Below are 11,996 nucleotides of genomic sequence, written 5' to 3' on the forward strand. Positions count from 1 at the left end.
TAAAACCGTGAGATTATCAGAAAAGCAAATAATTTACATTACTAAATAGGAGGAACTCTTAGCAGAATATTGCAGTGATGGTTTTGGAGAAGTACTTGTTTGCTGGAAGATCATCTTACAGGGGAAGCAAGTGACCGTGTAAAGTTCATTGACCAGTATTTCATTGAAGATATTATAACAGGTAGCATAAAACACTTAAACAAGCATCGGTGGTTCAGTGGTAGAATACTCGCCTGCCACGCGGGTGGCCAGGTTCGATTCCCGGCCGATGCAATTTTATTGTGAAATTAATGTTAAACGGATATGAGTGTTTCGTCAATCCTTTTCGAAATATCTTCAATAAACAGAGAAAGTTCTTTGATTCAGAGGAAGCACCGAAATATGCCACGCACCCAAATTTCTAGCGTCGCAAGTGCGCAGTCATTCAGCTGTGCATGTTAAAAGAAAACGTTGATGCAAGTTGAAGATGACGGTAGCCTGTTGGGGGGTATACGACATATGATCATGTTGAGCTGGTTTTCTTATTACTCGACCGTCCTTTGAGTTTTCGGGCATGCTTAGTGAAACTTTATTGAAAGAAGAGTACGTACACATTATAATTAGAACATTTTCCTCTTAATATAAATTATTTCCTTTCTAAATCATTCAATATATTAAGAATATTTTCTCTATAATTACATTTATTTTGATCTTACAATTCTACATGTGAAACATTAAAAGGTAAGAACGAGTATACCCTCATTAAAGTGATACGAACATTGTGTTGAGTACGTAAAGATAAATTCTTTTTGACCAATTTAATCTCTACATGTTTAAGTGTTCGAAATATACGCTTCAAAGTTACTTGCTAAATTAATTCACCAATTTAAGCAGGATAAAGAATTGGAATATAATACACGAATTGGAATATTAGGAACTTTTTGACAAGGCTTGTGTTGTCTTATCTGTCGATAATATTAACCTCATTGTCTTGAAATGCCTGTTTTCTTTTGTTTGTTTCGTTTTTAATTTTCCGTAAAACTACACGAGAACTATCTGTGCTAGCGGTTCCTAATTCAGCGGTGCAAGACTAGTGGGATTGATTGAAATATTATAACGTTTATTGAGATGACAAGAATTCGATCCTTCGAGTTACGTGTCGAGCGTTATCACCAGGTGGTAATGCTAGGCCATCTGAGATCAGAAACAATAGAGTTGTAACTTTGTCGAATATTGTCATCCCAAGTGACTGGAGGAAATAAAACGGATGTTAATTCTCTTAACGGCGATTGCTGTTGCTTTCTCGTTACTTTCCTTCTTAGAGTAATTTATAAATTTTCGTGTTCTACGTTGAGAACAGTAATAAGTATTGCACAACTCACACAATACGTTGAGAGTCGATAGGTCTAAGGAAAACGACGAATTTCTCTTGAACCCAAATATGTGAAGTTTAAAGAAATTTCTCGTCATACAAACACTAACATTCAGATGAAGACAACAACGAAGAGAAAGAAGTTTAAAAGATTTGAGATGCTGTCCACACTGGAAACGTTTTTTCTGAAACATTTAAAAGATGTGATTGAAAATACGTTTTCGATGCGTTATAGAATATTTAGAACAAACGCTTTTGCTTTTGTCAGTATTAATCCATGTATAGGCGAACACGATTAAAGAAAAACAGTTGAAATAACTTATAAAAAATACACTTTTGATGAAGTAACGAGATGAATATTTCTTCATTATGTAAGGTGTTTAATCGTGGTTAGGCGTGAAAGATGGCCGAGAAGAAGGCTACTACGGTGAAGCATCTTCGATCGGGAAGTTACGGTTGAGATTGTGGTGAGTTTCAGTTTATGGTTTTCTTTTCGTATAACGAAAATAATGCAAGAGTGTGAAATTCCTTTTTCATTTTTTTTTTTTCATTTTTGATCGGTTGTATAGAGTAGAAGAGAAATCTATAAGAACTCTTAACTGGTGTAGTTGAAAAGGAGTTTTGTGTAAACATTTCCTTCAATTATGAGAAATATATTTTATTTACATTGAAGAGGAATTTGGCGTTCTATGTTTTAAGCTTTTTTTAATTAAAATAACAAAAGTTATTAGCTGGGTTATTAGCCTCGCAATCTTTTTACGATAGCACTTGACACAAACAAATTGAGTTGTTTTGTAAATTGATTTTCCTATTATTCATTGATATGTTAAGTCGCAAACTTTGTATAGAAGAGTTTGTAATTGTGATTTATGGTTGCTTTTACTTTCAAGTTAAAAAAATAATGTTTCTAATTCGTTATAAGTTCTTGTGACACTTTAAAAGCAAGAGAACTTCTGTCGAAAGTAAAGAATTGTAATCCTAAGAAAGAGTGTAAATAACTTTAATTCAGATAAAATTCACCTAATAGCGTTAAAACACTAAATGCGAATCGGAATATTCGTTTCTATTACATCAACTGGAATACCGTTGACGTTCTACTTGGCGATTGATGATTTTCTAATGAATGAGTAGAAATGTCCTTTTCTTTTCTTAAGGTTTTCACGAGAAATTTAAGAAATAAACAATAGATTATGTGCTTCAGTTAACTCACTATTGTTATTTCTAAAGCTGGGATGTTTCAAATATATTCGAAAAATAATTTACCTCTTTTATTTTGTTTAATCACATCTTTCAGTAAGGAAAAGTTTATATTATTGATTCACTTGTTATGCTTTTCTTTTCCAGGTTTTGTCTCTCTATCAATAATTTTACACATATATTTATATCGTTTTGCAATTTGTGTGGTGAGGTTAAGGAAATGACTGATTCTAATGGATTCAAATGTCTTGAAAAGTAGCTTTGAATCGAAAAAGGCATTTAAAGTGCTGTATAAAGAGAAACACACCGTCTAATTCGTCATCGAAGGGCTAGAAATAAACATTTGTTGTTTGTTTGTTTTTTTTCAAATATTCTCACTTTGGTGGTTAAATGCAAACATTGTTTCACTTTGTAAACCACGGCGCATGAATGATTTGCAAATAGATAACGATAACGAAGCATTTATGTATAATAATTCCGATGGGTATTTATTTAGGTAGATTGAAATAGAATGAAAATGTATTAGACGAGAAATTTGCAAAATTTCAAAGAAACGTGATTTAAATATCGCCTTCTTCTGGGATAAGCCTTTATTTCGGTGCTACTTAATGTAATTACATAATTCTTCTTAGTAAAACCGTGAGTTTATCAGAAAAGCAAATAATTTACATTACTAAATAGGAGGAACTCTTAGCAAAATATTGCAGTGATGGTTTTGGAGAAGTACTTGTTTGCTGGAAGATCATCTTACAGGGAAAGCAAGTAACCGTGTAAAGTTCATTGACCAGTATTTCCTTGAAGATATTATAACAGGTAGCATAAAACCGTTAAACAAGCATCGGTGGTTCAGTGGTAGAATACTCGCCTGCCACGCGGGTGGCCAGGTTCGATTCCCGGCCGATGCAATTTTATTGTGAAATTAATGTTAAACGGATATGAGTGTTTCGTCAATCCTTTTCGAAATATCTTCAATAAACAGAGAAAGTTCTTTGATTCAGAGGAAGCACCGAAATATGCCACGCACCCAAATTTCTAGCGTCGCAAGTGCGCAGTCATTCAGCTGTGCTTGTTAAAAGAAAAACGTTGATGCAAGTTGAAGATGACGGTAGCCTGTTGGGGGGGTATACGACATATGATCATGTTGAGCTGGTTTTCTTATTACTCGACCGTCCTTTGAGTTTTCGGGCATGCTTAGTGAAACTTTATTGAAAGAAGAGTACGTACACATTATAATTAGAACATTTTCCTCTTAATATAAATTATTTCCTTTCTAAATCATTCAATATATTAAGAATATTTTCTCTATAATTACATTTATTTTGATCTTACAATTCTACATGTGAAACATTAAAAGGTAAGAACGAGTATACCCTCATTAAAGTGATACGAACATTGTGTTGAGTACGTAAAGATAAATTCTTTTTGACCAATTTAATCTCTACATGTTTAAGTGTTCGAAATATACGCTTCAAAGTTACTTGCTAAATTAATTCACCAATTTAAGCAGGATAAAGAATTGGAATATAATACGCGAATTGGAATATTAGGAACTTTTTGACAAGGCTTGTGTTGTCTTATCTGTCGATAATATTAACCTCATTGTCTTGAAATGCCTGTTTTCTTTTGTTTGTTTCGTTTTAATTTTCCGTAAAACTACACGAGAACTATCTGTGCTAGCGGTTCCTAATTCAGCGGTGCAAGACTAGTGGGATTGATTGAAATATTATAACGTTTATTGAGATGGGAATTCGATCCTTCGAGTTACGTGTCGAGCGTTATAACCAGGTGCTAATGCTAGGCCATCTGAGATTAGAAACAATAGAGTTGTAACTTTGTCGAATATTGTCATCCCATGTGACTGGAGGAAATAAAACGGATGTTAATTCTCTTAACGGCGATTGCTGTTGCTTTCTCGTTACTTTCCTTCTTAGAGTAATTTATAAATTTTCGTGTTCTACGTTGAGAACAGTAATAAGTATTGCACAACTCACACAATACGTTGAGAGTCGATAGGTCTAAGGAAAACGACGAATTTCTCTTGAACCCAAATATGTGAAGTTTAAAGAAATTTCTCGTCATACAAACACTAACATTCAGATGAAGACAACAACGAAGAGAAAGAAGTTTAAAGATTTGAGATACTGTCCACACTGGAAACGTTTTTTCTGAAACATTTAAAAAAGATGTGATTGAAAATACGTTTTCGATGCGTTATAGAATATTTAGAACAAACGCTTTTGCTTTTGTCAGTATTAATCCATGTATAGGGCGAACACGATTAAAGAAAAACAGTTGAAATAACTTATAAAAAATACACTTTTGATGAAGTAACGAGATGAATATTTCTTCATTATGTAAGGTGTTTAATCGTGGTTAGGCGTGAATGATGGCCGAGAAGAAGTATACTACGGTGAAGCATCTTCGATCGGGAAGTTACGGTTGAGATTGTGGTGATTTTCGGTTTATGGTTTTCTTTTCGTATAACGAAAATAATGCAAGAGTGTGAAATTCCTTTTTTTTACATTTTTTTGATCGGTTGTATAGAGTAGAAGAGAAATCTATAAGAACTCTTAACTGGTGTAGTTGAAAAGGAGTTTTGTGTAAACATTTCCTTCAATTATGAGAAATATATTTTATTTACATTGAAGAGGAATTTGGCGTTCTATGTTTTAAGCTTTCTTTAATTAAAATAACAAAAGTTATTAGCTGGGTTATTAGCCTCGCAATCTTTTTACGATAGCACTTGACACAAACAAATTGAGTTGTTTTGTAAATTGATTTTCCTATTATTCATTGATATGTTAAGTCGCAAACTTTGTATAGAAGAGTTTGTAATTGTGATTTATGGTTGCTTTTACTTTCAAGTTAAAAAATAATGTTTCTAATTCGTTATAAGTTCTTGTGACACTTTAAAAGCAAGAGAACTTCTGTCGAAAGTAAAGAATTGTAATCCTAAGAAAGAGTGTAAATAACTTTAATTCAGATAGAATTCACCTAATAGCGTTAAAACACTAAATGCGAATCGGAATATTCGTTTCTATTACATCAACTGGAATACCGTTGACGTTCTACTTGGCGATTGATGATTTTCTAATGAATGAGTAGAAATGTCCTTTTCTTTTCTTAAGGTTTTCACGAGAAATTTAAGAAATAAACAATAGATTATGTGCTTCAGTTAACTCACTATTGTTATTTCTAAAGCTGGGATGTTTCAAATATATTCGAAAAATAATTTACCTCTTTTATTTTGTTTAATCACATCTTTCAGTAAGGAAAAGTTTATATTATTGATTCACTTGTTATGCTTTTCTTTTCCAGGTTTTGTCTCTCTATCAATAATTTTACACATATATTTATATCGTTTTGCAATTTGTGTGGTGAGGTTAAGGAAATGACTGATTCTAATGGATTCAAATGTCTTGAAAAGTAGCTTTCAATCGAAAAAAGGCATTTAAAGTGCTGTATAAAGAGAAACACACCGTCTAATTCGTCATCGAAGGGCTAGAAATAAACATTTGTTGTTTGTTTGTTTGTTTTTTCAAATATTCTCACTTTGGTGGTTAAATGCAAACATTGTTTCACTTTGTAAACCACGGCGCATGAATGATTTGCAAATAGATAACGATAACGAAGCATTTATGTATAATAATTCCGATGGGTATTTATTTAGGTAGATTGAAATAGAATGAAAATGTATTAGACGAGAAATTTGCAAAATTTCAAAGAAACGTGATTTAAATATCGCCTTCTTCTGGGATAAGCCTTTATTTCGGTGCGACTTAATGTAATTACATAATTCTTCTTAGTAAAACCGTGAGATTATCAGAAAAGCAAATAATTTACATTACTAAATAGGAGGAACTCTTAGCAGAATATTGCAGTGATGGTTTTGGAGAAGTACTTGTTTGCTGGAAGATCATCTTACAGGGAAAGCAAGTAACCGTGTAAAGTTCATTGACCAGTATTTCCTTGAAGATATTATAACAGGTAGCATAAAACACTTAAACAAGCATCGGTGGTTCAGTGGTAGAATACTCGCCTGCCACGCGGGTGGCCCGGTTCGATTCCCGGCCGATGCAATTTTATTGTGAAATTAATGTTAAACGGATATGAGTGTTTCGTCAATCCTTTTCGAAATATCTTCAATAAACAGAGAAAGTTCTTTGATTCAGAGGAAGCACCGAAATATGCCACGCACCCAAATTTCTAGCGTCGCAAGTGCGCAGTCATTCAGCTGTGCTTGTTAAAAGAAAAACGTTGATGCAAGTTGAAGATGACGGTAGCCTGTTGGGGGTATACGACATATGATCATGTTGAGCTGGTTTTCTTATTACTCGACCGTCCTTTGAGTTTTCGGGCATGCTTAGTGAAACTTTATTGAAAGAAGAGTACGTACACATTATAATTAGAACATTTTCCTCTTAATATAAATTATTTCCTTTCTAAATCATTCAATATATTAAGAATATTTTCTCTATAATTACATTTATTTTGATCTTACAATTCTACATGTGAAACATTAAAAGGTAAGAACAGTATACCCTCATTAAAGTGATACGAACATTGTGTTGAGTACGTAAAGATAAATTCTTTTTGACCAGTTTAATCTCTACATGTTTAAGTGTTCGAAATATACGCTTCAAAGTTACTTGCTAAATTAATTCACCAATTTAAGCAGGATAAAGAATTGGAATATAATACACGAATTGGAATATTAGGAACTTTTTGACAAGGCTTGTGTTGTCTTATCTGTCGATAATATTAACCTCATTGTCTTGAAATGCCTGTTTTCTTTTGTTTGTTTCGTTTTTAATTTTCCGTAAAACTACACGAGAACTATCCGTGCTAGCGGTTCCTAATTCAGCGGTGCAAGACTAGTGGGATTGATTGAAATATTATAACGTTTATTGAGATGGGAATTCGATCCTTCGAGTTACGTGTCGAGCGTTATAACCAGGTGGTAATGCAAGGCCATCTGAGATCAGAAACAATAGAGTTGTAACTTTGTCGAATATTGTCAACCCAAGTGACTGGAGGAAATAAAACGGATGTTAATTCTCTTAACGGCGATTGCTGTTGCTTTCTCGTTACTTTCCTTCTTAGAGTAATTTATAAATTTTCGTGTTCTACGTTGAGAACAGTAATAAGTATTGCACAACTCACACAATACGTTGAGAGTCGATAGGTCTAAGGAAAACGACGAATTTCTCTTGAACCCAAATATGTGAAGTTTAAAGAAATTTCTCGTCATACAAACACTAACATTCAGATGAAGAGAACAACGAAGAGAAAGAAGTTTAAAGATTTGAGATACTGTCCACACTGGAAACGTTTTTTCTGAAACATTTAAAAAGATGTGATTGAAAATACGTTTTCGATGCGTTATAGAATATTTAGAACAAACGCTTTTGCTTTTGTCAGTATTAATCCATGTATAGGCGAACACGATTAAAGAAAAACAGTTGAAATAACTTATAAAAAATACACTTTTGATGAAGTAACGAGATGAATATTTCTTCATTATGTAAGGTGTTTAATCGTGGTTAGGCGTGAAAGATGGCCGAGAAGAAGTATACTACGGTGAAGCATCTTCGATCGGGAAGTTACGGTTGAGATTGTGGTGAGTTTCAGTTTATGGTTTTCTTTTCGTATAACGAAAATAATGCAAGAGTGTGAAATTCCTTTTTTTGCTGCCTTCCCTCTAGTTTTTAGATCGGTTGTATAGAGTAGAAGAGAAATCTATAAGAACTCTTAACTGGTGTAGTTGAAAAGGAGTTTTGTGTAAACATTTCCTTCAATTATGAGAAATATATTTTATTTACATTGAAGAGGAATTTGGCGTTCTATGTTTTAAGCTTTTTTTAATTAAAATAACAAAAGTTATTAGCTGGGTTATTAGCCTCGCAATCTTTTTACGATAGCACTTGACACAAACAAATTGAGTTGTTTTGTAAATTGATTTTCCTATTATTTATTGATATGTTAAGTCGCAAACTTTGTATAGAAGAGTTTGTAATTGTGATTTATGGTTGCTTTTTATTTTCAAGTTAAAAAAATAACGTTTCTAATTCGTTATAAGTTCTTGTGACACTTTAAAAGCAAGAGAACTTCTGTCGAAAGTAAAGAATTGTAATCCTAAGAAAGAGTGTAAATAACTTTAATTTAGATAAAATTCACCTAATAGCGTTAAAAACACTAAATGCGAATCGGAATATTCGTTTCTATTACATCAACTGGAATACCGTTGACGTTCTACTTGGCGATTGATAATTTTCTAATGAATGAGTAGAAATGTCCTTTTCTTTTCTTAAGGTTTTCACGAGAAATTTAAGAAATAAACAATAGATAATGTGCTTCAGTTAACTCACTATTGTTATTTTTAAAGCTGGGATTTTTCAAATATATTCGAAAAATAATTTACCTCTTTTATTTTGTTTAATCACATATTTCGGTAAGGAAAAGTTTATATTATTGATTCACATGTTATGCTTTTCTTTTCCAGGTTTTGTCTCTCTATCAATAATTTTACACATATATTTATATCGTTTTGCAATTTGTGTGGTGAGGTTAAGGAAATGACTGATTCTAATGGATTCAAATGTCTTGAAAAGTAGCTTTCAATCGAAAAAAGGCATTTAAAGTGCTGTATAAAGAGAAACACACCGTCTAATTCGTCCTCGAAGGGCTAGGAATAAACATTTGTTGTTTGTTTGTTTGTTTTTTTTCAAATATTCTCACTTTGGTGGTTAAATGCAAACATTGTTTCACTTTGTAAACCACGGCGCATGAATGATTTGCAAATAGATAACGATAACGAAGCATTTATGTATAATAATTCCGATGGGTATTTATTTAGGTAGATTGAAATAGAATGAAAATGTATTAGACGAGAAATTTGCAAAATTTCAAAGAAACGTGATTTAAATATCGCCTTCTTCTGGGATAAGCCTTTATTTCGGTGCGACTTAATGTAATTACATAATTCTTCTTAGTAAAACCGTGAGATTATCAGAAAAGCAAATAATTTACATTACTAAATAGGAGGAACTCTTAGCAATATATTGCAGTGATGGTTTTGGAGAAGTACTTGTTTGCTGGAAGATCATCTTACAGGAGAAGCAAGTGACCGTGTAAAAGTTCATTGACCAGTATTTCCTTGAAGATATTATAACAGGTAGCATAAAAACACTTAAACAAGCATCGGTGGTTCAGTGGTAGAATACTCGCCTGCCACGCGGGTGGCCCGGGTTCGATTCCCGGCCGATGCAATTTTATTGTGAAATTAATGTTAAACGGATATGAGTGTTTCGTCAATCCTTTTCGAAATATCTTCAATAAACAGAGAAAGTTCTTTGATTCAGAGGAAGCACCGAAATATGCCACGCACCCAAATTTCTAGCGTCGCAAGTGCGCAGTCATTCAGCTGTGCATGTTAAAAGAAAAACGTTGATGCAAGTTGAAGATGACGGTAGCCTGTTGGGGGGTATACGACATATGATCATGTTGAGCTGGTTTTCTTATTACTCGACCGTCCTTTGAGTTTTCGGGCATGCTTAGTGAAACTTTATTGAAAGAAGAGTACGTACACATTATAATTAGAACATTTTCCTCTTAATATAAATTATTTCCTTTCTAAATCATTCAATATATTAAGAATATTTTCTCTATAATTACATTTATTTTGATCTTACAATTCTACATGTGAAACATTAAAAGGTAAGAACGAGTATACCCTCATTAAAGTGATACGAACATTGTGTTGAGTACGTAAAGATAAATTCTTTTGACCAATTTAATCTCTACATGTTTAAGTGTTCGAAATATACGCTTCAAAGTTACTTGCTAAATTAATTCACCAATTTAAGCAGGATAAAGAATTGGAATATAATACACGAATTGGAATATTAGGAACTTTTTGACAAGGCTCGTGTTGTCTTATCTGTCGATAATATTAACCTCATTGTCTTCAAATGCCTGTTTTCTTTTGTTTGTTTCGTTTTTAATTTTCCTAAAACTACACGAGAACTATCCGTGCTAGCGGTTCCTAATTCAGCGGTGCAAGACTAGTGGGATTGATTGAAATATTATAACGTTTATTGAGATGGGAATTCGATCCTTCGAGTTACGTGTCGAGCGTTATCACCAGGTGGTAATGCAAGGCCATCTGAGATCAGAAACAATAGAGTTGTAACTTTGTCGAATATTGTCAACCCAAGTGACTGGAGGAAATAAAACGGATGTTAATTCTCTTAACGGCGATTGCTGTTGCTTTCTCGTTACTTTCCTTCTTAGAGTAATTTATAAATTTTCGTGTTCTACGTTGAGAACAGTAATAAGTATTGCACAACTCACACAATACGTTGAGAGTCGATAGGTCTAAGGAAAACGACGAATTTCTCTTGAACCCAAATATGTGAAGGTTAAAGAAATTTCTCGTCATACAAACACTAACATTCAGATGAAGACAACAACGAAGAGAAAGAAGTTTAAAAGATTTGAGATGCTGTCCACACTGGAAACGTTTTTTCTGAAACATTTAAAAAGATGTGATTGAAAATACGTTTTCGATGCGTTATAGAATATTTAGAACAAACGCTTTTGCTTTTGTCAGTATTAATCCATGTATAGGCGAACACGATTAAAGAAAAACAGTTGAAATAACTTATAAAAAATACACTTTTGATGAAGTAACGAGATGAATATTTCTTCATTATGTAAGGTGTTTAATCGTGGTTAGGCGTGAAAGATAGGCCGAGAAGAGGTATACTACGGTGAAGCATCTTCGATCAGGAAGTTACAGTTGAGATTGAGATTTATGGTTTTCTTTTCGTATATTCGTGAGTTTACTCGCCCTCCCAGCCGTTGTATAATGGTTTTCGTTTTCGTATATGACTAGCGAAAATAATGCAAGATATCAGTGTGAAATTCCTTTTTTAATGCATGTTTTTGATCGGTTGTATAGAGTAGAAGAGAAATCTATAAGAACTCTTAACTGGTGTAGTTGAAAGGAGTTTTGTGTAAACATTTCCTTCAATTATGAGAAATATATTTTATTTACATTGAAGAGGAATTTGGCGTTCTATGTTTTAAGCTTTTTTTAATTAAAATAACAAAAGTTATTAGCTGGGTTATTAGCCTCGCAATCTTTTTACGATAGCACTTGACACAAACAAATTGAGTTGTTTTGTAAATTGATTTTCCTATTATTTATTGATATGTTAAGTCGCAAACTTTGTATAGAAGAGTTTGTAATTGTGATTTATGGTTGCTTTTATTTTCAAGTTAAAAAAATAACGTTTCTAATTCGTTATAAGTTCTTGTGACACTTTAAAAAGCAAGAGAACTTCTGTCGAAAGTAAAAATTGTAATCCTAAGAAGAGTGTAAATAACTTTAATTTAGATAAAATTCACCTAATAGCGTTAAAACACTAAATGCGAATCGGAATAT

The 11,996-nt window shown here is 32.9% G+C and overlaps 4 non-coding genes across 4 annotated transcripts; all 4 read left to right on the forward strand.

The window, feature by feature from the left end:
• The first annotated feature begins 203 nt into the window (after nt 1–203).
• TRNAG-GCC (transfer RNA glycine (anticodon GCC)) lies at nt 204–273 on the forward strand. The gene has a single exon. It is a non-coding gene; the product is annotated as a tRNA-Gly (tRNA).
• Nucleotides 274–3,383: 3,110 nt separating this feature from the next.
• Nucleotides 3,384–3,453, forward strand: TRNAG-GCC (transfer RNA glycine (anticodon GCC)). The gene has a single exon. It is a non-coding gene; the product is annotated as a tRNA-Gly (tRNA).
• A 3,104-nt stretch (nt 3,454–6,557) lies between these two features.
• TRNAG-GCC (transfer RNA glycine (anticodon GCC)) lies at nt 6,558–6,627 on the forward strand. The gene has a single exon. It is a non-coding gene; the product is annotated as a tRNA-Gly (tRNA).
• A 3,118-nt stretch (nt 6,628–9,745) lies between these two features.
• TRNAG-GCC (transfer RNA glycine (anticodon GCC)) lies at nt 9,746–9,816 on the forward strand. Its single transcript has one exon. It is a non-coding gene; the product is annotated as a tRNA-Gly (tRNA).
• The last annotated feature ends 2,180 nt before the right edge of the window (nt 9,817–11,996 follow it).

The sequence above is a fragment of the Tachypleus tridentatus genome, chromosome 8 (genome assembly GCF_004210375.1).
Source record: "Tachypleus tridentatus isolate NWPU-2018 chromosome 8, ASM421037v1, whole genome shotgun sequence".
In the NCBI taxonomy this organism is placed as follows: Eukaryota; Metazoa; Arthropoda; class Merostomata; order Xiphosura; family Limulidae; genus Tachypleus; species Tachypleus tridentatus.